Source organism: Micromesistius poutassou (genome assembly GCF_964030765.1).
Source record: "Micromesistius poutassou genome assembly, contig: SCAFFOLD_6671, whole genome shotgun sequence".
Taxonomy (NCBI): Eukaryota; Metazoa; Chordata; class Actinopteri; order Gadiformes; family Gadidae; genus Micromesistius; species Micromesistius poutassou.
This window is the reverse complement of record NW_028177661.1, coordinates 415-8,083: the sequence shown is the minus strand read 5'-3', so window position 1 is coordinate 8,083 and position 7,669 is coordinate 415. Positions and strand designations below refer to the sequence as shown.

At 51.5% G+C, this 7,669-nt stretch overlaps 1 pseudogene across 1 annotated transcript; it reads right to left on the bottom strand.

Annotated features, from left to right (window-relative positions):
- Positions 1 to 1,560: 1,560 nt before the first annotated feature.
- LOC311375824 (regulatory-associated protein of mTOR-like) lies at positions 1,561 to 6,333 on the bottom strand (annotated as a pseudogene). The gene is made up of 4 exons (XR_014684291.1): positions 6,004 to 6,333; positions 5,503 to 5,623; positions 4,547 to 4,687; positions 1,561 to 1,716 (listed from the first exon to the last, which is right to left on the bottom strand). The product of XR_014684291.1 is annotated as a regulatory-associated protein of mTOR-like (transcript).
- Positions 6,334 to 7,669: the final 1,336 nt, after the last annotated feature.

Below are 7,669 nucleotides of genomic sequence, written 5' to 3'. Positions count from 1 at the left end.
CACACAGGTTGAACCAGTGTCCACAGGTTGAACCAGTGTCCACAGGTTGAACCAGTGTCCACAGGTTGAACCAGTGTCCACAGGTTGAACCAGTGTCCACAGGTTGAACCAGTGCGGCTACGCGCGGCGGAGAGGAGGCGGACCAAAGGGAAGGCCAGGAGCCAGCGGCTGATTGGCTCCCGCCGTCTCCCTGCCCCGAGCACCTGAACGGGATTAGACCCGTTTTACCCACGCAGCCCCGAGCCGCCCGCGGCTCCAGGGACGACTTAATGAAGGTCATGATGACTTAATGAAGGTCATGGTGACCCGGGACCGGGTGGCTCCTATCTGATCGGGGAGCGGTCCAGCGCCGGTCCTTCAGTGAGCACCGTCCAGACGGACGGCAGACCGCTTCTGACCAGCGGCACTCAAAGGCTTTACAGCACTGCCTCACATTCACCCGTTCATCACTCATTCACACAACGAGGGCGGAGTCAGCCCCTCAGGGCGACAGCCAGCGGGTCAGGAGCAGTCAGGGTGAGGCGTCTCGCTCAGGGACACCTCCACACTCCGCTAGGAGGAGGAGCTGGGGGTCGGACCAGCGACCTTCAGGCGACCAGCGACCTTCAGGGGACCAGCGACCCGCTCTGCCTCCTGAGCCTCACGCCGCCCCATCAGCAGCGGCCAGCGTGCGTCCCTCTACGTTACGCATCATGAAGGACGCACGACTGATCGATCCAGAGGACATGGTTGCTTATTGCTGTGGCAATAAATAACAAAATGAGCCCACGAGAATCAACGGGTCGGGAAACGAGTTCAGACAGGAGACTTGTTCTGCAACCTTTGACAAAATGTGACAAGAACTAAATTGCAAACAGAGGCTTTGTTGTGTTTTGTTCTGCACTGCATTCACCCCTCGGTCGGTCTCCCACGGCAACACAGGAACTTCCATTCTTAAAGGTGACATATTATACCACCAGGTGTGGGTGTGATTAGCCGTAACAAGCCGTTTTGAAAAGCCTCTTCTGACATCACAGGTGTCAGCAGAGGGCTAATCACGCCCACACCTGGTGGTCAAATATGTCACCTCTAACAGATGTTCCACCAGCCAAGAACCCCTGAAGAGCCCAGCGGCTGTGGGGGGACATCAGAGGGAATCCCCCCCTCTACAGGTTCCCTTCTGGGGCTTGGACTGAGTTAATGGATCCTCTGCTCACACCCCCCCCCCCCCGACCCTGTCTGTCAGGACAGATGGCCGAGCACGCCAGTCATCAGGGGGGCCCGCGGTGCAGGGCTCAGTGAGTACAAGGTAAAGCACTTTAATGGCTTCCGCTGGGATGCCTGCTGCCGCCTCCGGGCCTGGCTCTTTTCACCTTTACACACACACACACACACACACACACACACACACACACACACACACACACACACGGCCCGTTTTCACTTTGTGCCACGGGCGGCCCCGTTGTGGTTTTGTCCGTCTTTGTTGGGTACAGGAGGACCGCGAGATGGCCAGCGGTCTCTCTACCTGAGCGGGGTTAAACGAGAGAGAGAGAGAGAGAGAGAGAGAGAGAGGGTTACCTATGAGGGAGTTGAGCGAGGAGTAGGAGGAGACCCGTCTCATCTTGTCGATGGTCTCAAAGGAGAGGATGTACTCGTCGTTGTCGGGGCTCCCCAGGGTGCTGCTGGCGCTGCTGCTGGTGCTCAGGTTACCAGGGGAGAAGGCCACCGGGCCGCCTGGGACACACACACACACACACACACACACACACACACACACACACACACACACACACACACACACACACACACACACACACACACACACACACACACACACACACACACACACACACACACAGTTAGTGTGGTATCAACATATAGACACAACTTAAAACACCAATTAAACTCCGGCTTAATTATGAAGGATGAAGAGTCCAAGGAACATAGTTCTATGTTTGGGATATTATATATAACTCATAACTTCTCTCCCACAGAAGTCGTAGTTCAACACGAAAAAGTTTGATGGGAAGGGAGGGGGGGGGACACTGAGACAGGACCCACTGAACCACATGCATTTAAATTGAGTCGCATGAGTCAGGCGTTGGAAAAGGCCCTGCCAAAAGAGTGAGAAATAGTGCAACTTTTGGAGGCGGTTAACCTCTCAGAAAGCAGCGGGTGATCAATCAATGAGGAGCAGGCGGGCTGTCACTGAAGACAGAGAGATGGCTCCATGTCTCATCGTCACAAGCTGCAGCCTGCAGCACTTTAGGCAGAAAACGCCCCGATACTGTCCCCCCCTGTAGCAGTGGTACCCAACCTGGGGGTCGGGGCCCACTTGGGGTCTCTTGATTTGCATCTGGGGTCGCAGGTGAGCTTGAAATGAGATCTCGATATTTTATCATCCATTTGAGCAAAATGGGTGCTGGATGCTTAGCAAAATCAAGTTGAATCTAATCTAATCTAATGTCCTGTATATACAAACAGACTGCCTCCTGTTTCATACCCACGAGCAAACTTAGCTGCCGGTGACTGGCATATGAGTTCCAGTGCCCAGCACAGCCTGACTGTGCTGGGCACTGGAAGTGAAAGTCTTTGGTGTGTCACTTGGTGTGCAGTAGAGTGATGTGGCTAGGGTCACCGGGACATTTGCATTACTGGCAGACGTTGATTGGGTAAAAACTATTTTTGTGGGAGTAGCGCAAAAGTTATTATTGGGAAATGGGGTCAGGATCCACAAAAGGTTGGGAACCGTTGGTATATTGGACGTCACGCTCTGGAGACTGCGCCAGTGGAATGAGGCTAAAGGAAAGGATTAGCTGCTCTGCAGCTCAACAGACATGTTTTGTCGACATCAAACACTCGATGCAGAAGAGGAAGTGAAGAGGGAAGTTAATAAATGTGAAGGTTGCTGACTTAGTCTTCCAGCAACGCCTTTCCGTGCTCAGTGTGAGTGACAGCTTAACACTCCCCTGTGCTTCCACTCACAAGGTGACCCTCATTCGACCCGCCTATCCACCAGCTTTGATTTCTTTGATTGGGTTTTTCAGGGCAGGTGATTTACATTACAAAGGCAGAACTCAAGCACAGGTGATGCCCAGGTACATGGTTATAATAATACGATTATAACAGTTAAGACTAACTAAACCGAAAGGTATACCTTAAAAAGAAAATAAGGAGTAAAACAAAGAAAAAGAAATAAAATAAAGCAAAATAAAAAATATCCCAAAATTAAAAGGAATAAAAAAGGAAAAACTAAAAGTAAAATACTACCAACAAAAGAAACCATGTATAGTCTTGTATAGACTTAAACACTCCTGTCGGGGGTAGGGTTAGGTCCAGGTGTCCCTGAGACTCACCCTGACTGCTCCCGGTTGCTGTGTGAATGTGTGATGAATGGGTGAATGTTGTGAATATTCGAATGTGCTTTGAGTGGCCACTGGTTAGAAAAGCGCCGTATAAATGGACCATTTATCTCCACGTGTTGCTTCTGTACGGGCGCAGAGCGACGAGGCAGTGGCTCTGTGTGCTTTATAAATCCAGTTAATACGGAGTCCCATGTGAAGAAAGCAGTCAACAGAGCACACCGCAACGCAATCTATAGAGCCCCTCCCTCCCTTTATCGACAAACACTGACGGGCCATAATGCGGTGTGAGATATGCCTGCTATACAGCACTATACATCACAGATCAATTAGGGCCACGCCTTCCTCCTAACGAGGTCATGTGATTAGTGTGAGGCTGAGCGGGTGGTGGCCCCTCCCCCGTGTCCTCTCTCACTGAGTCGCTCTCCGTTCCCGGAGTCACTCAGCGCTCCCGTTCATGACGGATGGCAGGGCTGGGCCCGGGAACGCTGACGTTTGTGATGTACGGCTGACGTGTGCGGGGGGACATGCCCCCGCCCTGCTGATGGCCCGCTGCCGCTTCAGCCCGTCTTCATCATGGCTCTTCAGCCCGTCTTCATCATGGCTCTTCAGCCCGTCTTCATCATGGCTCTTCAGCCCGTCTTCATCATGGCTCTTCAGCCCGTCTTCATCATGGCTCTGCAGCCCGTCTTCATCATGGCTCTTCAGCCCGTCTTCATCATGGCTCTTCAGCCCGTCTTCATCATGGCTCTTCAGCCCGTCTTCATCATGGCACTTTCATTCGTTTCATTTGAAGATAACATAAAATTCCACCCGCTGATTATTTCCCTGTGGAGTCATCGCCATTCCTAGAACCGTCATTATATCCGTGTTACAGGGCATGTGCGAGGATCATCGGTGTGTGTGTGTGAGAAAGAGTAAGTGTGTGTGTGTGTGTGTGTGTGTGTGTGTGAGTGAGGTTTTGTGTGTGCGAGCATTGTGTGTGAGCATGGTGTGTGTGTGCGTGTGCGGTTTTGTGTGAGCGTGCACATGCATGTGCACGTGTGTGTTTGTGTGTGTTAGAGCATTGTGTGTGAGCATGGTACATGCGTGTGTGCGTGAGTGCGTGCGTGCGTGCGTGCGTGCGTGCGTGCGTGCGTGCGTGCGTGCGTGCGTGCGTGCGTGCGTGCGTGCGTGCGTGCGTGCGTGCGTGCGTGCCCTACCCTCCTCGCTGACGTTGAGGTTCTGGAGGCTCTTGTTGAGGTTGCGGGCGGTGGTGGCTGCGCGGATGTTGGTGTAGGAGTTGACGGAGCGCAGGCGGGGGACGGCCGGGCTGTCCCGGCCCGGCGTCAGGCTGCCCGGTTCTGTAAAGACACACAGCGTGGTTCAGAGGGCCAGGCTGAGCCTCCTTCTGTAAGACACACAGCGTGGTTCAGAGGGCCAGGCTGAGCCTCCTTCTGAAGAGAGTCCCTTCTGTATGAAGCCGTTTCTCCACCATGTGTTTCCCAAGGAGCCGGAGCTCCACAGGTTCAACGAGTTCAAAGACATCCATGCATGTATATGTGTGTGTGTGCGCGTGCTACTATGTGTGTGTGTGTGTGTGTGTGTGTGTGTGTGCGTGCCTCTATGTGTGTGTGCGTGCCTCTATGTGTGTGTGTGCGTGCCTCTATGTGTGTGTGTGTGTGTGTGTGTGTGTGTGTGTGTGCGTGCCTCTATGTGTGTGTGCGTGCCTCTATGTGTGTGTGTGCGTGCCTCTATGTGTGTGCGTGTGTGTGCGTGCCTCTATGTGTGTGTGTGTGCGTGCCTCTATGTGTGTGTGTGCGTGCCTCTATGTGCGTGTGTGCGTGCCTCTATGTGCGTGTGTGCGTGCGTGCCTCTATCTGTGTGTGTGTGCGTGCGTGCCTCTATGTGCGTGTGTGTGCGTGCGTGCCTCTATGTGCGTGTGTGTGTGCGTGCCTCTATGTGTGTGTGCGTGCGTGCCTCTATGTGCGTGCCTCTATGTGTGTGTGTGTGTGCGTGCCTCTATGTGTGTGTGTGTGCGTGCCTCTATGTGAGTGTATGTGCGTGCCTCCATGTGTGTGTGTGCGTGCGTGCCTCTATGTGTGTGTGTGTGTGTGTGCGTGCCTCTATGTGTGTGTGTGCGCGTGCCTCCATGTGTGTGTGTGTGCGTGCGCTGTACCGGCGGCGTGGCCGGTGAGGGGACGCAGTAGTTCTTCTCCTCCTCGATGAACTGCAGGGCGACCGTACAGAAGTTACTCTCATACTGGACCACCAGGTGGCTCAGAGCCACCACCAGCCTCCTACACACACACACACACACACACACACACACACACACACACACCATTAGTCATCCACATATAATGTGGGCTACTTCTGTAATTACCCAAACTTTGCCATTTGGATAAGACACTCATTCATTAAGATGTCGAATTTTACTATTACTGGCATTCCATGGTGGTACTGGATTCATCTTATTGTCTGCGAGGCACTTTGCAGCACATTAAGGGGGTCCTGTACGACGGCATTAGAACAACAACAACTAAACCTAAAAGAGAATGTCTTAATGATGCAAGTGTGTGTGTGCGCATCTGTGCATGTGCGTGTGTGTCTTTGTGTCCGTCATACGTGACGGACACAGAGCATACGTGCATGTGTGTGGCGTGTGCCTGTGCTGCACCTTGCGGACCACGGGCTGCCGTCGTTGATGAGCTGGGCCAGCATCATGGCCACGTTGTGGTCGATGGTGGTGGAGTGGTCCGTCCTCTCCCCGGAGTTCCCCACGAAGGTCCCCAGAGCGAAGACAGCGGCACACCTCACCTGGGACACACGGTAGAACCCGGTAGAACCCGGTACACACGCCGGTCCTACCCTGCTGTACCACAGAGGCACACACAGGCCTCTTTCCTTTAGTCTGGGGGCGGCGTGAGGCTCAGGAGGCAGAGCGGGTCGCTGGTCCCCTGAAGGTCGCTGGTCCCCTGAAGGTCGCTGGTCTGATCCCCGGCTCCTCCTAGCGGAGTGTGGAGGTGTCCCTGAGCGAGACGCCTCCCCCTGACCCGCTGGCTGTCGCCCTGAGGGGCTGACTCCCGCCCTCGGTGTGTGAATGATGAATGGGTGAGTGTGTGATGAATGGGTGAGTGTGTGATGAATGGGTGAATGTGAGGCAGTGTTGTGAAGGGCTGTAAGTGGCCACTGGTTAGAAAAGCTCTGTAGAAATGCCGTCCATCTTTGTTAAAGTTGCCACAAAATTGGCTTTTCCATATCAGTAAAATTATATTAAGCATTTGCAAATAAAATGGGAATTTTGCCTAGGATGACATAAAACAAAGCGATGAGTGTAAAGTGCTGGCACATTGCTGGCTTCATATGAGGTGGAAATAAGTTGGTGGTTCAGTTCATCTTCTGAATCCGTCTACAACTCTGACCACTTTTAAGACAAGACTGAAGACTTTTATGTTCGCTTGAGCTTTCTGCTAAATCTTAAAAACTGCACTTTCATGCATTTATTTTATTGTATGTTTGCTTTAGCTTTCTGGTACATCTTAAATACATTGCACTTTCTACAATGCATTTATTTATTTTTTTACTTTAGCTTGGTTTCTTTTACTTAACTATTTTCTTTTATTATGTATGACAATGTTTCTATGTGAAGCACTTTGAGTCTGCCTTGTGTATGAAAAGTGCTATATAAATAAAGTTGCCTTGCCTACAAACACAAAGACTTTTAACTGGTGGAAGAAGTGGTGCTTATTGGGTTTGGATGTAAAGGAACTGAAACAGATTTCCTGTTGATCAATGTTTCATTCACCGTTGTGATTGACTGCAGAGGCTAACAAGGTGAAGAAGTACATTTTCATTTCAGGGCCGTCTATAAATTTTAAGGCATAACCGAAACAAGGGGAGTGTAATTGCATCAGCATCACATAAAAGGCACCAAACTTGATAACCAGGTGCCAGCAGGGCCCTTTAAGTGCCTTTTAAACGCGTTTCTACAGAGCTCCAACTACCCAGGATGGGGAAGCGACAGGGGCTGTCCCAGGGGAGATTGGACTGTCAAATTGAACAATGAGAGCATCATCAATCTATCGCCGGCTAAGGAGATTACATTCGAGTCCAAACAAAGTCTGCCAACGTGTTTTTTCACGGAGATTTAACTATGTGGAGTGGATCCAAAAGGTACTAACTGACTCTGAATAAACAACTCACTACAATTACGGTGTTTTCCGAAAATAAAGCAGAATTGATATAAGACGCAGCAGCAGCATTAAAAGGGGGTTGTGTGTTTCAAAATACAATAAAGAAAGCCGCGGCATAGTATAAGCCGCATTTTACTACGCCTCTTTGAA